The sequence below is a fragment of the Canis aureus genome, chromosome X, assembly GCF_053574225.1.
Source record: "Canis aureus isolate CA01 chromosome X, VMU_Caureus_v.1.0, whole genome shotgun sequence".
Lineage (NCBI taxonomy): Eukaryota > Metazoa > Chordata > Mammalia > Carnivora > Canidae > Canis > Canis aureus.
Genome location: NC_135649.1, coordinates 89,628,830 through 89,650,654, shown reverse-complemented (window position 1 = coordinate 89,650,654; position 21,825 = coordinate 89,628,830). Strand labels below are relative to the sequence as shown.

The following is a 21,825-nucleotide window of genomic DNA, read 5'->3' as shown; positions in this document are numbered from 1 at the left end:
TGTGGATGCTGTGGTGTCCAGCCAGGTCAGCCCTGCACTGACCACGGGGCTCATCCCCAGTTGAAAGGCTCACTATTTCAGTGCTCTCTCGAGAACTGGCCTTGGCCTACAGGACAGCCTTGCCCAGAGCTGATGACTCGAGGTTTATGCACCCCTGTGCCCCCAGTGGGGTGACTTGTAGCCAGTGACTAACTGACGCAGGGGATATAAAGGCCTGGCCCCCTGTGTCATGTATGTTGCTGAATGACTCCATGATCCCCAGCCCCTTCTGCCAGGGAGTCAGGCTGAGGCTAAATCTCCATCTTCATTTTGCTTTTTCCCCTGCCCTACACTGCTTCCCTCCTGTCTCTCCCTTTTTCTTCCAAGAGCCTTCCCTCAATAATTCACTTGCACAGGAATCTGTGTCTATCTGGGGCTCTGCTTCCAGGGAGCCTGACCTGAGACCCTTCTGGTCACCATGGCCCGCGGTAATAACACTCACAATGCAGAGACTGTTACCAAGCCATCCTGTGTCCTCTCTGTCCCCCACTTAAGTAATGAGCTCCCTCCCAGGGCCTGTTTTCTACCTTCTCATCAGAAGCTGGCATGAGAGTGAAAGAATGATAAATGAGAGAGGGAGCTGTGGTGCGATGTGAAGCTGAGAAACGCAGTCACCTGGGAGCTAGGAACCGTGGGAAGGTCCCACTCAAAACCGAGTATCACGACCACCAGCTAGAGGTGCTAATTTGCCTCTCCTTCCCACACCTTTGTACCCTGAGGTCAGGAGCCCCAAATGCCTACAAAATAATGTTAGTTAATGCCCCTTGCTACAGGTGCAGTGAGCTCAATATAGTGAGAGCTGGACACTTGGACATACAGAAGAATTTTCAACCTGTTTATGTGTTGCATTTCAGGTTTGGATGGGTAGGGAAGACAGTGGAAGTTCACACGGGCTACTGATGTAGACCTGCTCTGGTCTATTATAGACAGAAATGGCCACCAGGAACGGTCATCCTGCCCACCGCCTGTTGGCTGAGCACTTTCTTGACAAATTTCTATTGACATCAGAGCCTTTGTATTTCTCTCTGCAGTGCAGTGCCCTGAATACTGTCTTTCTAGAAACTGTATGGTAGGCAAGTATAACTGCTGTAATGTTGGACATTTATTAATTTTGTTTTTGTTTTTGTTTTTTAAGCAAGTTCCATGCCCAGTGTGGGGCTTGAACTCACAGCCCTGAGATCAGGAGTGACATACTCTACTGACTGAGCTAGCCAGGTGCCCTGGACATTTGGTTTTTAACTCCTTTTCTTAGTTCTATGAATGAAGTCGTATGTGGCCTGTTCCTTTCCTTTAGCAGTCAGGGCTGGAGAAGGCTTCGAAAGGGGATTTCAGATATAATTAAGGACGCTTTGGTTCTCTGTAAATTACTTGTGATTTCAAAACAAAGTATAATATACTGATTAGGACGAAAGGTAATGAAACACAACTTCCTGCATAAATTGTAGTTCACAAATAAATGCTTACTCTTCTTCCAATTTTTCTTCTTTGACTTCAAAGAGAAACTTTAATTTACTCCCAACTATGTTTCACTGCATTTTGGAAAACGTCAGGTCTGTACCCAAAGCAATCTATAGATGCAATGCGATCCCTATCAAAATTCTAGTGGCATTTTTTTTTTTACAGAAATAGAACAATCCATCTTAAAATTTGTATGGAACAACAAAAAACTCTGAATAGCCAAAGGATTTTGAGAAAGAAGAACAAAGCTGGAGGCATGATGTGTCCTGATTTCAAACTACACTACAAAGCCATAGTAATCAAAACAGTAGGATACTGTCATAAAAACAGACACTTAGATCAATGGAACAGAATGGAGAGCCCAGAAATAAACCCACATACACATGGTTAATTAATTTACAACAAGAGAAGCAAGAATATGCAATGGGGAAAGGATGCTGTCTTCAACAAATAGTGTTGGGAAAACTAGACAGCCACATACAAAAGAATGAGACTGGACCACTATATGACACCGGACCACTATATGACACTATACACAAAAATCAACTAAAAAAAATGGACTAGGAAACTGAATATAAGACCGGAAACCATAAAATCCCTAAAAAAACATATGCAGTAAGCTCCTTGACATTAGTCTCAGAGATATTTTTTGGATCTTACTCCCAACTGCAAGGGCAACCCAGGCGAAAATAAACAAGTGAGACTACATGGAACTAAAAAACTTCTGCACAGTGAAGGAAACCATTGACAAAACACAAAGGCAAGCTACAGAATGGGAGAAAATATTTGTAAATCATACATCCAATAAGGTACTAATATCCAAAATATACAAAGAACTCATACAACTCAAGAGCAAAAACCGGTTCAATTAAAAAAAGGGCAGAGGATCTGAATAGATGATATTTTTCCAAAGAAGACATGCAAATGGCCAACACTCATATGAAAAAGTGCTCAACATCACTCATCATTGGGGAAATGCAAATCAAAACCACAATGAGATATCATTTCACACCTGTCAGAATGTCTAGTATCAAAAAGACAAGAAATAACAAGTATTGGCAAGGACGTGCAGAAAAGGGAACTTTCACTCACTCTTGGTGGGGATGTAAATTGGTGCAGCCACTGTGGGAAATAGTGTGGGGTTCCTTAAAAAAAAAAAAAAAACTAAAAATAGAACAAGCTAGTAACTCACTGCTAGTTATTTATCCAAAGAAAATGAAAACACTAATTTGAAAAGATATATGCACCCATATGTTCATTATTTACAATAGCCAAGATATGGAGGCAACCAATTCATTGATGGATGAATGGATAAAAAAGATATGGTATATATATGTACAATGAAATACAGCTTGGTCATAAAAAAGAATGAGATCTTGCCATTTGCAACAACATGGACCCAGAGGGTATGACGCCAAGTGAAATAAGTCAAACGGAGAAAGACAAATACCATATGATTTCACTTATATGTGGAATCTAAAAAACAAAACAAACGAGCAAACAAAACTCACAGATGCAGAGAACAGATTGGTGGTTGCTGGAGGGGAGTGAGGTTGGGGTGGGTGAAATGGGAGAAGGGGTTAAGAGGTACAAACTTCCAGCCATAAAATAAACATGTCATGGAGCTGTAACACACAGCATGGCGACTCTGGTCAACAACATCGGATCGCATCTTATGTAACTTTATATGGCGACAGGGCGGTTGGGGGGGAAGGTAAGCTAGACTTATTGCGGTGAGCATTTCACGGAGTATACAGATATCGAATCCGTATGTTGCGCACCTGTAACTAATATAATGTTATATGTCAATTATACCTCAATTAAAAAAAAATGTCAGGCCTGGATAAACCTTTCCAGCTCCCTCATAAGTGAGGGAGGATGTGGATGTGGTTTATGGGAAAATTGGGCAGACGGTATTGAGCTCCCATATACCCGTTTCCCCCATTAGAAGACTGGTTCAATATTGGTATGTTATTATTAACCAATCTCCACAGTTTCCAGTAGGGTTCACACTTTGTGTTTACATTCTATGGGTTTTGATACATGCATAATGTCATGTATCCACCATTATAGTGTCACACAGAGTAGTTTCACTGCCCTAAATGTCCTCTGTGTTCCATCTATTTGTTCCTCCCTCCCTGCTCCACGCCCCACCCACCCCCAAACCTCTGGCACCCCCCAATCTTTTTACTGTCTCCATAGTTTTGATTTTCCAGAATGTCATGTAGTTGGACCCATGCAGTATGTAGCTTTCCAGACTGGCTTCTTTCACTTAATAACATGCATTTAAGGTTCCTCCTTGTCTTTTCATGGCTTGATAGCTCATTTCTTTTGAGTGTGTAATGGTATTCCATTGTCTGGATGTACCTGCCCCTTTCTATACACTAGACATTGATGCAAGTGCTAAAGAGATCCGAAAGGGGCAAAGAAATCAAAGTCTATCTTCGAGGAACTTCTAGTCTAGTTGGGGAGAGAAGACACACACAGCCATACAAAGTCAGCTAATAATTCAGCAGTAAGTCAGACGAGCCGAAAGACACATGTGGAACGAGTAATTGCTGCTGCAGCTATGGTGCAGGAGGAGCTCTTGAAGGTTCTACGACGAAGTGCAGTGGGACCAGGGCAGGGAGAGACAAAGAGGATGGAGAGAGCATTCAGAAAGGCTCCGTATGTCTCAGCCTTTGACCCGTATCCTCTCACCTAGGCTGTGTACAGAGAAGAGAGAAAGAGAGAAAAGGGAAATGATGTGCCCACAGTGTGTCCATTTTTCTGATGGGAGACGGTCCCCCGCGGGGAATTTGGCAATTAGCTCACAGGTGGATGAGCTCATTCCCTCTCTTAATATGTGAGCAACTGGCGCCAGGGAGCTGGTATCTTTATTAAGTTCCATCTCTAGGCAGCAAAGCCTCTCAAATCTTTAGCTAAACTGTGTGTGTGTGTGTGTGTGTGTGTGTGTGTGTGTGTGTAGTATAAAGTTTATTTTAGAAGACATCATTTTTTATACTTTTTTTTGGCGAGATAGGTTGTAGGATACTAGGACATTTTTATTCCAGTCTTCGTATCTTTTATGCATTTAAAAAAAAACACAGAATGCTTCCTGAATTTGCATGTCATTGTTGTACATGGGCCATGCTGATCTCAGTACCAGCCTGATTTTACCGCATGCACAGCCAAAGTGAGCACTATACCACTTTCTACTACTGCAAAGGACACATAACATAAAGTTGGCCATCTTAAGCATTTTTAAAGAGATTTATTTATTTATTTTTGAGGTGGGAGGGGCAGAGGGAGAGAGAGAGTGAGAGAATCTCAAGCAGGCTGCCTGCTGAGTTCAGAGCCTGATGCGAGACTCGATCTCAGGACTCTGAGAACATGACCTGAGCCCAAATCAAGAGTCGGATGCTTAACTGGGGAGCCACTCAGGCTCTTCCGTGTTAAGCATTTTTTTTCCTATGTTAAGCATTTTTAAGTGTATAGTGGAGCGGCATCACCACCATCCATCTCCAGAACTTTTCTGTCTTCCCAAACGGAAACTCTATATCCCTTGGATACTAACTTCACATTCCCCCCAGTCTCCTGGCCCCTGGCAGCCTCCATGCTACTCTCTGTTTCTATGAGCTCCACTACTCCAGGGACCTCATATAAGTGGAATCATGCAGTATTTGTCCTTTTGTGACTGGCTTGGTGTTCTCCAGAATGCCTGACCCATTTTATGTTCCTGCCAGCAGGATGCCAGGATTCCGATTTCTCCATGTCCTTGTCAACACTTTTTATTCTCTGATGTTTATTTGCTTGTAATAATGGTCAGCCTACTGGATGTGAGGTGCTTTTATTGTGGTGTTGATTCTGTAGCCAAACTTATTTGTTGAGGAAACAGTGGAGAGTAATGATTCCTGTGTGGGATGTTCACTGTGAGTGGACTCAGCTTTGGACTTCGGAAGGCCAGCCTTCCCACTCTTGGCAGTTCACTGGCTCTCTGGGGCCTGTTGTATAAAATATATATAAAATGTTCCAATCTCCTCCATGTACTTCATCTTCTTTCCTCAAGGATTATTAGTATGATCAGTTCACATGTGAAAGTTTAAAAGATTCTTCTAAATATTCATTTTTAAAAACATTTTATTTATTTATTCATGAGAAACACAGAGAGAGAGGCAGAGACATAGGCAGAGGGAGAAGCAGGCTCCCTGTGGGGATCCTGATGTGGGACTCAATCCCAAAACCTCCGGATCACGACCTGAGCTGAAGGCAGATGCTCAACCACTGAGCCACCCAGATGCCTCCCCGCCAAATATTTAAATGCTCGCAGATAGGCACATATAATTGTGTTTTCTCTTTTGTTAATTCATTTCTTAAATTTTATTTTAATGTCTTTTTTTAAGATTTTATTTATTTATTCATGAGAGAGAAAGAGAGAAAGAGGCAGAGATACAGGTAGAGGGAGAAGCAGGCTCCATTCAGGGAGCCCGATGTGGGACTTGATCCCAGGACTCCAGGATCATGCCCTGGGCCGAAGGCAGGCACTAAACCACTGAGCCACCCAGGGATCCCCTATTTTAATGTATTTTTTAAGCTTTATTTCTTTTAGGAATCTCTACCCCCAACGTGGGGCTAAAACTCATGACCCCGAGATCAAGTGTCACTTGCTCCTCGGACTGAGCCAGCTGGGTGCTCCTACTTTGTGAACATCAAGGAAGTTCAAATACGGGGGACCTACAGGCTGGGTGCTGGATGCAGGGGAGAAAAAGAGCATGGAATTGGAAGCTGCCCTTCGTGTCCCCTTTCTCCCACCTCTGTAAGCAGGACTGGTGTTTTTGTTTTTACAACGCATTCCAGTGTCTGTTGACAAGCACACACAAAGACTTTCCAGGAAAGCCAAGGCCAAGGCCGGGCTAATTTGGCTGGTAAATATGCAGTGTGCCACTTTTAGACTTGGACACTGTATTACTTACAAAAACAGTGAAAGGAAGATCAGCCGAAAGTGCCGGCTCCCTGGGTCGTCGTCCCATAGCAGAAAGGATGCCACTAAAGTACATGGGCCCAGACGGTCTAATTCCAGGCTGGCAGTACCTAGCTAGGTGGTTTTGTGGTCTGTGGCCCTGTCCTGTGGCAGGTGGTATGAAGAAGCTCTCATACCTCATCAGAACCCAGGAATGTCTTCTGAAAGCGTCCCAGAGGAGATAAGGAGGTGTTAGGCTGTATTATGTACCCCCTGCTGCAATTCGTATGTTGAGGCCCTGGCTGGCACCTTCATCTGGGGTTCTAGCTCTGGACCTGGGAGAAATCAGATTTCTGTTGTTTAAGCCCCTCCCCCCGTCCCCCCATGACCCTCCCCCATCCCGCCAGTCTCTGGTACGGGAGGCAAATGGAAGAGAGCCTCAGAGCCATTCCCCACACTCCTCTGTCTTCTGTTGTGCCAGGACGCAGAGCAGCTGCCGTTCAAGCCCTGCCTGCCTGGACACGTGGCTCGTCACTAGGATGTGGTGGTGAAGGGTTCCTCAGAGAACACCTGCCTGTAACCCGCTTGCTGGATAATGAGATGGCTTTCAATGATTTTAACGCACCTACATAGGTTCACTTGTAAAGTATTGTTTGAACTTTAAAATTTTTATTTTAAGGGGCACCTGGGTGGCTCAGTCAGTTAGCCATCTGACTCTTGGTTTCTGCTCAGGTCATGATCTCAGGGTGGTGAGATCCAGCCCGGTGTCGAGCTCCATGCTGAGGATGGAACCTGCTTGAGATTCTCTCTCCCTCTGTCCCTGCCCCTCCCCCCGCTTTCCTTTTCTCCCTCTAAAAAAAAGTATTTTGAAAATCAGCCTATTTTCTGCCTAACGTTTTGCAAGACACTTTTTTCACTTGATGGGCAATACTATGGGTAGTACCACCATCAGTCTTACAGTGGCCTCCTGGGCCTGTATTGCTGCTACAGCAGCATACTCTTGAGGCCAACACTTCCACGGGCAGTCTCCTGAGCCCCCACCTTCCTGATGGTGACAGAGATGACTTGAGAGGTGAACCAATAAGAGGACCGTTGTGTTTGGGGCACCTGAGTGGCTCAGTTGGTTAAACATCTAATTCGATTTCAGCTCAGGTCATGATCTCAGGGTTGTGGGATCGAGGCCCATGTCAGGCTCCTTGCTCAGCGGGGAGTTTGCTTGAGATTCTCTCTCCCTCTGCCCTACCCTGTGCTTATTCTCTCTCTCTCTCTCTCTCTCTCTCTCAAAAGTAAAATAAATAAATATTTAAAAAAGAAAAAAAAAAGAGGACTGTTGTGTTTTCAACACCAAAAGTCATGGGGCTTAGTATAGGACAGCGGTAATGAAGAAGGAGGAAAGTAGTTACATTTGAGATATATAGAGTGTATGAAAAATCTCATCCTGTTCTATTTTATCTTTTGTTTGCTTAAAAAGTGGAATCACACCAGGGCTCTTGGGTGACTCAGTGATTGAGCATCTGCGTTTGACTCAGGTCATGATCTTGGGATCCTGGGATTGAGTCCTGCATCAGGCTCCCTGTAGGGAGCCTGCTTCTCTCTCTGCCTGTGATTCTGCCCATGTCTCTGTATCTCTCATGAATAAATAAATAAAATCTTAAAAAGAGTGGAATCACACAATATCTACCTATTTTAATATCTATATTTTTGCAGAATGCTTTTTTTTCACTTGACAGTATGTGGGCAGCCTTACATTATCAGAACCAATATATCTCATTCTCCTTTTTTACTGGCTACATACTATTTCAAGTCAGGATTAAGCATTAGGTAATATATATAGTTTAATTAGGCTCCATGCCCCACATGGAGCCCAATGTGGGCTTCAAACTCATGACTCCGAGATCAAGATCTGAGCTGAGATCAAGGGTCACTTAACTGCCTGCCAATCCAGGCACTCCTAGATAATATTTTTTTAACCATGTTGTTATTAGTAAACACTGAGGTTGACTCCACTATTTTTTTTAAAGATTTTATTTGTTTGTTTTAGAAAGAAAGAGAGAGAAAGAGCATGAGCAGAGGGAGGGGCAAAGGGAGAGGGAGAGATTCTCAAGCAGACTCCGGATTGAGTGCAGAGACTCCACAATGAGTGTAGAACCCAACAAGGGGCTCAATCCCATGACCCTGAGATCATGACCTGAGCCAAACCAAGGACCAAATGCTTAATGACTGATCCACCCAAGAACCCTTGACCCCACTATTTTTTAATGTTACAATGAACACTTTTGGAGTGTTCAGGCTTATTCTCTTGGGGGTTTCTATAAGCTAGATTCCAGAGGGAAAATGCTGTCGAGAGGGATATACCCAACAGAAACGTGTTGCTATGTGCACCCAAAGTCACATACAAGAATGTTCATAGCCATACTATTTACAATAGCCCCAAACTGGAAACAACCGAAATGTTCTTCAACAGTACAACAGAACAATCAAGTATGGTCTGGTCCTGCAATGGAATTCTATACAGCAACAAAAATGAATGTTCTGCTTCACAGAGCAATATAGATGAAGCTTAAAAATATAGTATTTGGTGAAAAAAGCCAGACACAAAAGAATATATACTTCATAATCCCATTCATGGAATGTTCAGAAACAGGCAGATCCTGTTAGGGGTGAGGATAGTGGTTACCTAGGGGATTTACTGAGTAAGAGAGAGCACAGGGTCTTCTGGGCACTGATAATGCCCTCTTTCTTGATCTAGGCAATAGTTACATGGACGCGCTGAGTGTCTGAGCCACATAGGATCTCTGTCCTTTTCTATATGTGTGTTCTACTTCAATAAAAAGCTTCTGTACATTTCTTTAAAGGTATATAGATTTTTTAAAAAAGATTTTATTTATTCCTTAGAGAGAGAGAGAGTGGAGAGCACAAGCAGGGGGAGGAGCAAAGGGAGAGGGGGAGGCAGATCCTCAACCCCCAAGCAGGGAGCCTAACATGGGCTCAACCCCAGGACCCTGAGATCATGATCTTAGCTGAAGGCAGACGCTTAACCGACTGGCCCACCCAGGCACTCCAAGGTATATGCATTTAAAATAATAATTGGAACTGCAAATCGCCCTCCAAAAAGGTTGCACCAATTTACATGCACACCAGCAATGCACACAAGTTCTCCTTCCCCCACACACTCTCCAACAGCCATGTTAGGAAGCAGTTTGATTTTTTGCCAATTTGATGGCTTTTGAAAAAAAAGTATCTTTTCATTTTCCTTTGCATTTGCCTAACTACCAGTAGGTTGAGTATCTTTCAGGCTTCTTTTCCACTTGCATTCCTTTTTCTATGAATTAGCTGTTTATACTTTTCCCCATTTTCCACTCAAACTGTTTGTCTGATTCTTATTTCTATATAATGGATATTAACTTTTTGTTGGATGTGTTGCAAACCTGGTCTCCGAGAGCATCTTATGTCTTTATCTTGCATTTATGGCACATCTCAGGGACCTGCTGAGGCTAGGCAAGCTGTGCAAGTAAGCGAGTCTGTGGCGGGCCAGGAAGCACACCCCTCTTTGCTGGGCTCCGACCAAGTATTGCCCGGTGGGAAGGTGGGAACCAGTGTGTCAGATCTTCTGATTCTTCAGAAGATGCTGGAAATATAGATTTTTATGGGGAAACTTCTAATTTTAAAGTGCTGGCAACTTGTTCAAAAAATTTTGAGCACTAAAAGAAACAACACATGGGGATCCCTGGGTGGCGCAGCGGTTTAGCGCCTGCCTTTGGCCCAGGGCGTGATCCTGGAGACCCGGGATCGAATCCCACGTCGGGCTCCCGGTGCATGGAGCCTGCTTCTCCCTCTGCCTGTGTCTCTGCCTCTCTCTCTCTCTCTCTGTGTGACTATCATAAATAAATAAAAATTAAAAAAAAAAAAAAAAAGAAACAACACATGTTTGGGTTGGGAACATGTGGATGTGTGGGACACTGGTTTGCAATCTCAGGGCGATGCTGTAGTCCACTGCAAAGGAGGTTTGTGTTGTCACATCTGTCCATTTTTTCCCTATGACTCCTGAGGTCTGTCTCTTTTTCCCCTTTTAGCCAGTTTAACATTGTTTTTACTCTCTAAATCCTTCTCTTTTAAGAGAAGCCTTTGGTGCTTTTATTTTAGTCTCCTTAATGAAAGAAATAAAGGCAAATATACACATTACTGGACTCAGAGAGTAGGGAGGGTCTGGCCCTTGGGAATGTGAGTGGCTGGGCCCACAATGGTTAAAACATAAAAATTAGAACTCCTTATTTTCTCAGTTAAGGCCAAGGGCCTTCCTATACAGTGAGATTTCAAGGGACGAGAGGCCGTTAGGCACACTGAAATTCACACTAACATGTAAATAAATGACTTCAAAGCCCCTTCCTGGGATCAGGTGTGCAAGTCAGAGCAGGGAGTGAGGAGCTGGGCACTGCAAGCCTGAAAGTGCAGGAGGAGGAACTTATCTTGAGTCCCACTTCCCTATGGGAGAGAACTTTGTCATTCCCAATTGCGTCTGCTTTCCTCAGACCCTCCCTGCCCCACTTGGGTCCCACTCTGGCTGGGGTTACTGGCATTGCTCCAAGCAGAGTTGACGGGGAGCAAAACAAACATTCCCCAATCATCTGGGCTACTTTAATGGACTTTCGTGGTATCGTCTGCACATTTTTCACCCGTGCTAATGAGCGGCTGGCATTGCTGTTGCAATGTTGCATTAACAGAGCACACCTAAAAACTGCTCTGGGGGTAGAAAAAAATTTCTCTGGCTTCATGGACAGAAGGACCCAACAAGGGACAAAACAGGGGATCACTGGCTGAAGGTATGGCATAGCTTATTCCTTTTCTGGTACCAGATGACTGAGATGCTGAGCTCACCCAGAGGGTTGGTGCTGGTGGGCATATATTTATTCCCAATAATCATAACTGCATTTAGTGAGTGCCTAGTGTGTGTTAGGACCTGTGCTGGGCACTGTATGTGCACCACCTCATCTCTCTATAATCCACACTCAGCCTGCAAGATAGGGCTGTTAGTCTAAGTGATGGGGTCCAATGTGAACCAGGTGGCATGCATGAACAGCCTCAGAATTCTACTTCCAGCCCAGGGCTTCCTGTCCTCCCAGCCTCAGGCCAGGCAGAGTGGCCCTCCATTCCAGCAACTTCTCCAGCCCAGCCTTGCACTATGATTGGACTCTGGTCTCTATGGTAAGGATGGGCAGGCTCACTGCCCCCGCCGCCTTCTGCTTTGCCTCAGTGGCCCTGCCCCTTTTGCCATAGGGGTTGGTGAGGCTCTCCCCTTTCTCTTCTCACCCCCAGCCCCCTCCACCCCCACTCCCCTAGTTGAATATTATTATGTCCTGAGACACCAGCTAATAATCCAGGTGTGAACAGATAATGAAGGTGCTGGATGGGAAGAGTTTTAAGGTGTGAGTTTTCTAGGCCACTCACATTCATAAAAAGCAGCACAGACCATAGAGTTTATTTTCTGATGCTAAGAGCAATCATGCCCTTTGTAGAGAAGTCAAAGATGCAAGAAGATATAAAGAAAAAAAAGTCACCTTACCACGTGAGACAATCATTGTCAACATTTTCAGATGGCTCTCACCACTCATTTTCATGTATCTTTCATATATATACACACATATATATATAAATTTTAAATATATGTAATTTTTAAGCAAAGTTGAGATCACCCTGGCAATATACTTTCAGACCAGCTCTTTCCACATATGGTGTCATGGATGAGCACTTTCATTGTTAAAAAATTATTTATTCATTTGAGAAGGAATGTGTGTGTGTGTGTATGTGTATGTGTGTGTGGTCATGCGTGCAAGTTGGGGGGTTGCAGGGATGAGGGGCAGAGGGAGAGGGAGAGAGAATCTCAGGCAGGCTCCACATCCAGTGAGGAGCCCAACTAGGACTCGATCTCACGACCCTGAGACCATGACCTGATCTGAAATCAAGAGTCGGCTGTCTATCCGACTGAGCCATGGGTGAGCCTCTTCTGAAAGGGACGCGGTGAGGGCAAAGGCTTTCTGAGTACCATGGGTGGAATCAAGGAACTGGGGAGGTAGGTTGTGGATTTTATTTTCAGCCAGGGGGGTTCCTTAGCCCACCTACGACACGGTTGCTCCTCGGCCTCAGGAGTGGAGAGGGTTGCTCTCAGCTTCGGTGAGGACAAGGAGAGACTCCTCCACTACCCCCTTCAATGTCACTCACTAGTTCTTGGGAGGGGAGGGAGAGTGTCTGCCTCTGGCCCACTCCCCACCTCACTGTGGGTTGGGTCCCCACAGCCATCCCTTCCCACATGGTTTAGTGTGTGTGTGAGTATCTCTAGGGGACTGGTGGAGGGTGGGGGGGACACATGGGCTGGCTGGCTTATGGCTTCATGAGGCTCTCCAGTGGTGGGGGCAGGTACCCATGGCCCTGGCACTTCCTGTCTCTTGAGAAACAAGCCGCCTTTTGGCTGTGACTGGATCTGCTGACCTCCATTAGCTGCTTCCCTAGAAGTGAAAATGGATTTGCTCTGAGCCCTGACATCCCCTGTGACCCAGGGCTCACAGAAGCCACACCAGGAACACAGGACTGGCACCAAAAGGAATCATGCTAACTTGCCCTCAAGGAGATGTGAGCTTGCTTGATGCCAGCCTTGTGAGCATGCTCCCTGCCTCCCTCCTCCAATTACCTGACAGAGCTCTTGAAATACAGGAAGAGGGGCACCTAGGTGGCTCAGTGGTTGAACGTCTGCCTTCAGCTCAGGTCGTGATCCAGAGGTCTTGGGATCGAGTCCTGCATCAGGCTTCTCATGGGAAGCCTGCTTCTCCCTCTGCCTGTGTCTCTGCCTCTATTCATGTTTCTCATGAATAAATAAATAAATAAAATCTTAAAAAAAAAGAAAAGAATTATGGGAAGGTTTGGCACTTCCCCGGAAGGCTGTCCCTTCATTGGTGACAGTGGAGGAGGCCTGGCTGGGCCATCGTGGTTAGAACCAAAGGGACCTGGGGTAAGGGCCCAGCTCTGCCCTTAGCTGTGCCACCATAGGCAAGTTACTGAACCTCTAAGTTCAGGGTCCTTACCAGTAAGGTGGGCCAAACAGTAGGTACTGCCCAGAGGTGCTCTGCAGATTAGATGCTTTAAATTCCATGTATAAATCATCTACAGCAGTCCCTGAAACACAGCAGATGCTCAGGAAATGATCTTACGGTGTCTTACATTTACTCCTCATAACTTCTGGCAACAAATATCATCACCCCGTTTTCTGGAATCATGCTCGGGGTGGTCATGGCTCAGAAATGTTAAATGTTGTTTCATTTATTACTTAGTGGCTTCAAACAATGCTAAGTCATCATGAATGAATGAAAATTTCTCATGATTCTATGGATTAATTGGGTGGTTCTTGGACTCCAGGTGGCTTTGGCTGGGGTCTCTTGTGTGGATACAGTCAGCTGGCAGCGAGATTGGGCTGAAAGGTCAAACAGGGCTTCTCACGTGCCTGGGGTGTTGGTGCTGGCCGTTGGCTGGGCTGCCTTGGTCCTTTGCCTCCTGACCTTTTTTACCAGGCTAGCTTGGGCTTCCCTAAGCATGGCAACTGGATTCCAGGACAGAAGCGTCCCAAGAGGACAAACCTTAGCGTGTAGGTACACACCAAGCCTCTGTTAATGTCCTATTGGCCAAAGAAAGTCACACAGCCAAACCCAGAGCCAACACGAGAGGGGGCTACATCGTGGCACACATACTGGAAGCACAGCTCATCGGGGGCTGTCCACCTAACAGTCTGCAAAAAAAGGCTTGCCTAAAATCCCACGTCTCTTGAATGGCATAGCTGGGATTTGAACCTAGGGCTGTCTGACTCTAAAATCCATGCTCCTCCTTCCAGGCACGGCTGAGGCTGATGTTTGCGACCCCATCACAGTCTGATGGCAAGCTCATTTCCCATCTTGTCTCCAGCCCACCCCTGCTGTCAGCGCCCCATCATGATCTTGAACCTCTCCTGCTCACCTGACGGAGGGGAGAAAAATACTCCTTCTTTGCTGGTCCCCAGTCTGCCTTTCTGTCTTCCACGTTGCCTACAGAAAGCTACTCCTGCTTCTTCCAGAGTCCTGGCCAGGACAGCGGTGGCCCTATCGATCCTGCCGGCAGCATTCTGGCTCTGCGGGCCTCGGGGCACACCCAGCTCTGTTTTCAGGACTCCTAACTAGGAAAACGATGATCACGAGGACAAAGACAGTATCTCGGAGATAAATCCAAGTTTACAGCATTTTGTGGTAATCCCAGTGGACTTCCAGACTGCTCACGGCTGGGGCCGGCACCTGACACAGGCCCCCTCTCCTGACCCCTGTCGACATTTAGCCAGAGGCTGCTTTGAGCTGGCCCCACGGTGCTGACTGTGGGAAGCCAGCCCCTTCCTGTTCCTGCCTGCCTCTGACTGAGGCTCCCGTCAGTTCCACCGCTGCTCTGACCCCTCCACCCCACACCTTAGGTGGGGAATGCCCTTCTCTCGGTCTTCCTTTGTTCCCGGGGCCGCTGTCAGCAGGCAGCATCACTCACTTTCCTATGGCTGGACTCTCCCTCTGCCCTATCATGAGCAAGTAGTGGAACTGAGGCCTCGAACCTGGGTTCTCACCTCCAGCCAGTACTCTCCCAGGAGCCCCTGTGCCCCAGCCCACATTGTTTGATTCTGAGCGGGGCCCGCAGCTGTTCCGTGGCAGCTCAGAACAAAGGCTAACAAAGAAGCAAAGCCTCTGGAAAAAAAGAGAAAATGTTCTCTGGATGCTGAATTGGTGACCTTGGGGAGGTATGTGCGAGTGGTGTGTGTGGGAGGCCTCCGACTTGTGCCCAAGCAAAGGTCACGGTCAGGGAGAAAGCCTTTTGATGGGGGTCTGAAATTGAGCCCAGGAATGTCATCATGCGGTTGCTGGGGACAGAGATAGGACCCTCCGTCAGACCAGGCCAGTTCTCCTGATGTAAGGTCAACATGCCGAGGTCTTGGGAGAGGGAGCTCCCAGGGAGCCGACTGGGTGGGATACATGAGGTGTCTAGGAATTGGTGGTGTCCTGTGTGGTCTCACTGAGGGAAGCCAGGCAAAATCTGGCAGCTGGGCCCAGGTTCTTGGCTTCGAGTAACAGGAAGTCATTCTGGTTTATTTAAGCAGAAAAGGACTTTATCGAAAGGAACTTGGGGAGTTCACAAAATAATCAGGAGGGCTGGAGAACTGGGTTTGGAAAGCAGGCCAACCAAAGGAGACTGCGTGGTGGTCAGGACCATGGCCAAGGTCAGGTCAATCCAGGGACAGCCCCGCTGCCAAGTCCAGGACGCCCAGCTTACACTGCCACCTGTGGATATGGTTATGGTCCCTGCCATCCCAGAAATGGAATGTCATTGCCGTGGTGACTGCCACCCTCCACCAGAATGGACCTCTGGGCTTCCTGCATCCTTGCATCACCAGCTCCCGCATCCCAGTCTTTCACGGGGGCATCTGATTGGTTGGGTCTAAGTCAGGAGCCCGCGCTAGGCACACCAGTAAGAGGGAAAGTGACTCTCTGGCGTTTTTAGCTTCTCTGGTGAAAGGCAACTAGGAGGATGGAGAATTTCTCAAACGTGATTGTGGGGCTTGGACACGGGTCAGCCATGTACTACCTCACCTGGGAAAATGTAGGGCAGCTGTCCTCAGTGAGTGTTAGAGAATTGCATGCCTCCAGGGACGGCCTGAGTTTATCTCTTATCTTCTCGTCCTCCAGATGGTGATGGAAGTGTGTGTGATTGTGTGTGCTTAAGGATAGGAACATGTTATGCAATGTGTGGCTAGGAACCCTAGGTTCGATTCTGAGTCCCCTCTGCCTGTCAACCTTAGACAAGCTGTTCTCTATCTTGGGGCCTTGATTCCACTTCACTGCATGCTGTCCAGCCCTTGAGCATGCAGACGGTGTGCGATAGCTTCTGCTGTCGTCTGCCCTCTCTGGCTGAGAGATGCCCCGAGACTACCAAAACCCCAAATGGAATGGAACCGTTGGTTCCGTGTAACAGATGAGAGTGCAGAGAGATGGTGGTTAATGGCCATTGACCCTGCACCCGTTCCTTAACCTCTGTGAACCTTAGTTCCTTATCTGCAAAATGAAGAAGAGGTAATAGGCACCCAGCCTCCGTTCCAACCTGGTCCTGTGGTGCCTTCATGTCCTGCAGAGGCTGGAAAGGCTGGAAAGGCTGGAAACCATGGTTTCCAGACACCTCTGCAGCTAGAGCTGTGGATGGGAATTAAGTTTCACTGGGGCGCCTGGGTGGTGCAGTTGGTTGAGCCCCATTCGTGGTTGAGCACCAATTCTTGGTTTCTGCTCAGGTTGTGATCTCAGGGTAGTGAGATCAAGCCCCATGTTGGGCTCTTCACTCAACCAGAGTCCGCTTGAGATTCTCTCTCCCCCTCTCCCTCTGCCCCTCCCCACTCTTTCTCAAATAAGTAAATAAATCTTAAAAAATTTTTCACTGATTAGATTCACTTGGGTAAGGTCAGGAGGGCAGCAGCGAGGCAGAGACTACTTGCTTGCTACTCTGGCTGTTGCTGCTGGAGACACTGTGTTGTGTGTGTGTGTGTGCACTATGGGACAACATTCTTTTTTTTAAAGATTTTATTTATTTATTCATGAGAGACAGAGAGAGAGAGAAAGAGAGAAAGAGAGAGAGAGGGAGAAACAGGCTCCATGCAGGAAGCCCGACATGGGACTTGATCCTGGGTCTCCAGGATCATGCCCTGGGCTGAAGGCGGTGCTAAACCACTGAGCCACCCGGGCTGCCCTATGGGACAACATTCTAATGTTTGTTGGTCACCAGCTTTGGGGGTACTGAGAGATATTGTGGTGGCAGTGGCAGTGGCTTCCTGACCCTGGGATGGCAGCTACCATAGTGTCCTCTTGAAAATGAACATCTCTGTGGGTGGCCCCCACCCTCCCTACCTTCTGGGTGGTGGCAGGAATGGCAGCAATCTTGGTGGCACAGCTCAGTGGTGTTATGGGAGTCTAGAGCCTGCTCTTCTGGCTCTGCCAGTGATTTTGTAAGCACCTAATTTCCTGTATTAAATCTCTTCTTGCTTAAAATAGCTGGAGAGGTTTTCTGTTTCCGGCAACCGAATTCTAACTGCTATAAAGGTGACACCCCATTGCTCACGCAGTTGTTGGAATGAGATGAGTCGGTGGATGCTACTGGCTTTGTAAACTGTAAAGCCCGTTAGGTATATTAGGTGTTTTTTGGGGAAGGGTATCCCTTTTGTCAGGGGAGACTAGATGTGATAGGCAGCCTCGTGACCAGCCACTGGAAGTTTATATGCTCTCAGTGGGTTCTCTTACCTAGAGTTGCTGGGGCTGAAGCCAGCCTGAAAGAATTCAGGTAATTTGGGTGGATTGCCTGCTTTGGGAGGCTGCAAGCATTCTCCTGTGTATTGAGGGGGGTCCTGTCCCCTGTTATAGCAACGACTGGCCCCAAAGCAGCTGGGAAAGGTGGCAGGCTTTCTGGTGTGAGCCTGCAAGGTCAACTCCCCCGAGGTTCTCCCCTACAGGTAGGTGCCTGGGCTTCCCAATGAATTCCACTGGTTTGTGTTAAAGCGCACTTTAATTCCTTACCCTTTCCCAGTTAAACCTTTCGTGTTTATAAAACCATCCCCCGGCCTCCCATCAGGTTTGAAGGATCTTCCTCTCTGTGTTGTGTAACATTCCCATGGCCGTGGCCTTGGCCCCATTAGTGTAAGAGTTTCCAGAGAAAATAACTGACAGAGGGATGCCCGGGTGGCTCAGTGGTTTAGCGCCTGCCTTCAGCCCAGGGCGTGATCCCGAGTCCCGGGATCGAGTCCCACGTCGGGCTCCCTGCATGGAGCCTGCTTCTCCCTCTGCTTCTCCCTCTGCCTATGTCTCTGCCTCTCTCTGTGTGTGTCTTGGGAAGAAGTTCGAAAGGCAGGGGGCCCAGAGGCTGACGTTGAGGACACTGGGCAACCACAGCCCAAGGGTGCTGGGTCCTGAGGGCAGAGAGGAAGACAGAAAGGGCACAAAAGTAAAGGGGGTTCTTGTGGGGCCCCCTACTCTGTTCAATGAACAGATTGCCTTTCCCCCCTCAGAGGTCCAAGCCCCTCACTCTCCCTCATCCTATCTCCTGCCATAAAATGGGGAGCGCCTGTGGGGTCAGGGTGGGGGGCGGTGGGGGCAGGCAGGTGGCCCTGGTGGCTATGGAGCTGGGTGGAGGCTGGGCTGGGTTTGGCCGCCAGAAGAATCCAGGCCCCTCTCCAGCCCATCAGGGGGCTTGAGGCTGAGTGGGTGAGATAAACTCTTTCAGTGGTTTCCAGGAGCCCTAATCAATTGCGAGGCAGGGCGAAGCCCTCTGGGGACCGATAAAGCCCGCCGGGCGCTCCAAGCCCCGTTGCAGCCAACGTCTGTGTGGTTTGAACTTTTGTGTGGTTTGGACGAGTTCGCTGGACTTTGCTGGAGTGGTTTCCTCTGCTTCCTAACTGCAGTACAGAAAGGCAAGTCACCCCCGAGAGGAGAGAGGGGGCCCGTCCTCTTTCCCCATTCGGGTCCTAAGGCTCCGGGGAAGAGAGGCTGGGCATGTGCAGGCGAGCCGGATCCCTGGACTCCCACCAGGGATGCCGCGTGTAGACGGTTTGCAAAGCGCTCCGTCACGTAGGGCGCGCGAGCCCTTTGCGTTGCAGAGTTGGGCTGCGGCCGGTCGCAGTCTCTGCTCCTGCTTACGAACTCGAACTCGAAAGCCCGATGGCCACTTTCGGATTCCAGGTTCAGCGGCAGACACCTCCGGGCCGCGCAGTGACCCCGCGCAGAGGAAGCCCGGGACGCTGGGGACACCGCCTGGAGCTTCCGCGCATAGCACCGGGGCGCCCTTCCTTCCAGCTTGAGGTTCCTGGCTTAACCTCTAACGTGCCGGAAGACCCCGAAGGCTCCCGGGCAGGCCTTGGCCGGCTCCAGGCGGGGCTGGGCCCCCTGATCTGATCGCCGGCGGCTGGTACTCCGCGTGCCCAGGTCTGTTGCACTTGCCTGCGAGAGAGCAAAGGCTGCCCAGCGAGGTGCACCGACTCCGGGCGGGCGGGGACCCATCTGACAGTGTCCTGTCCCCTGGGAAGCCTGTGCCAGCCAGCAGGGGCCACAGGCGAATAGAACGAGGCACATGTGCTGCTTGCGAAGGAAACTTGGGCACCTGGCATATCGCAGCGATGCTCACACCCTCCAGGGACCTTCCTGCCTCCACAGAAGGTGGGGACAAAGAGAGAGGCGCGCATGGAGAGAGAGAAAGGGAAGTGGGAAGAAACTGGTCACGGAGGAGGCTATTTTTATTCTTTGCTACAGCTGCGTGCATTTCTCTGACCAACTAGGCAGCGAAAATTAGACCAGCTCCTGCTGAAAACAGGCCTTAAACCATGGGGGCGGGGGTGGCTGGGCCAGGGAGTGGGTGCATGCAGAAGAGGGGTGGAGAGGGGGAAATCCCTGAGAACTCAGCAAACCAGTCTCCAGAAGCCCTCACTGTGCAGGGCTAGCCCTCTGCTGTCCCTCTGCCCCAGATGCCTCAGCCCCAAGCTCGGTGCTCAGAGGTGGGGCATCCTTTCCCTTCTGTCTGACATCTTGGGCATGACGCAGTCAAGACAGGGGATTCAGTTCATCAGTGTCTTCCGCCGTTAGGCCACAGAGGACAGCTTTATCCCTTCCGGCAGGTGACAAGTCTGCCTGGGTGGTATCAATTACCATGGTCACCCCAGAGCCCGGAGAAACTGGCAGATGTCCTAAACAGGAAACCAAGGTTGAGGGTGAGGGCCGTAGAGTTAGAATCTTTTTAAGCCATGATTGTCTGGGTCAGCAGTTCCCAAAGTAGGTTCCAAGGAGTCATGCAGCTCCCGAGACCCTTTCAGACTGTCTTTTCCAACTGCAAGACTCCACAAGGCTGGATTTCCTTCCTCTACTGCAACCAGAACAACGTATCACAACAGATAAAATGCCGAGGCAGCTATGAGAAAGCAGCTGTCTTCTATTAAGCCAGATATTAAAGAAGTTTGCAAAAATGTAAGATGATGCCACTTTTCTCTGTAAATTTCCTTCTATTTCAGAAGAGAGTTGTTTTTTCATTCAGTGGTCCTATTGATGTTCAAGTGTGTATTAGTTATCTATTGCCATATAACAAATTACTCCAAAACGTAGTGGCTGAAAACATTTATTATCTCTCAGTTTTTGCAGGTTGGGAATCCGGGAGCAGCTAGCTTAGTTGGAGGTTCTGGTTTGGGGTGTTTCGTGAGGCCGCGATAGAGCTGTGGTCCAGGGCTGTGATCAGCTCAAAGCTCACCCAGGGAGGAGAGGAATCCACCTTCAAGCTCACTCGTGTGACTGTTGGCAGACCTCAGTTTCTCGCCACGGGGGGATCTCCAGAGGGCTGCCTCGTGACATGGCAGCTGGCTTCCCCCAGACAGAGAGTGAGTACCCAAGACAGAAGGCACAGTCTTTTTATTAACTGCTTTTGGAAGTGATCACATTCAAGGGGAGGAGATTGCTCCAGGGCATGGATGAGAGAGGGCGGGGATCATTTGGCACCATCCTAGAGGCTGCTCACCACACCCATACAAAGTTCATTATTGCTATTTTTATATAAAGTAATAAATACAGTTTAAACTTCTCAGTTTTCATTTTTAATATGGGAAATGTTGACAGATACGGTCAATATAAACAAAAGCTTTTGGGAGTCCTCAATAATAAATAAAAAAGAGATCCCAAGAACTAGAGGCTTGAGAACTGTTGGTGCAGGTGTTATGATATCTACAGGAGAAGTACCTTGGTAACGTGAAAGTCAGTCCACCCTCCTATCCATCCAACCATACACTCATCCATTCATCCATCCATCCATCCATCCATCCTCCATCCTTCCTCTACCTACCCATTCATCCACCCATCTTTCTTTCCATCCATCCCTCCATCCTTCCATTCATCCACCCTTGCATCCATTTTCTGATCCATCCATCCATCCATCTACCTACCCACCCACCCATCCTTGCATCTATCTACCCACTCATCTATCCACGCATACATCCAATTAAGATATTCCAACCACTGGGCTAGGGCTGGTGCTTTAACAGTGAATAAGACTGCCAGCGACTGCCCTATGGGACTTATAACATTTAAACAGATGACACAATTAACAAATAAATAAGATGAATTTTTAAATAATAGCTTTAGGTTGTGATAATTTGAAACCCTGAAGCCTGGAGCCCAGGGAAGCAAAAACTCTCAAACTGGCACCATTTTGGGAGATGACATCAGAGGTGGCCCAGACGGGGGGTGCGGTGGGCCCAGGCTGTAGGGTCCTGGGAGCAGGGAATGTGTCCCAGCTCTGGTCAGATGCACATGAGGCCCCAGTGTATCTGTTGT

At 48.0% G+C, this 21,825-nt stretch overlaps 1 non-coding gene and 1 pseudogene across 1 annotated transcript; both read right to left on the bottom strand.

Annotated features, from left to right (window-relative positions):
* The window catches only part of LOC144308935 (large ribosomal subunit protein eL28 pseudogene), a 52,410-nt pseudogene that overhangs the window by 6,156 nt on the left and 24,429 nt on the right, over nt 1-21,825 (bottom strand).
* On the bottom strand, nt 4,577-4,678 carry LOC144309300 (U6 spliceosomal RNA). Its single transcript, XR_013375348.1, has one exon. It is a non-coding gene; the product is annotated as a U6 spliceosomal RNA (small nuclear RNA).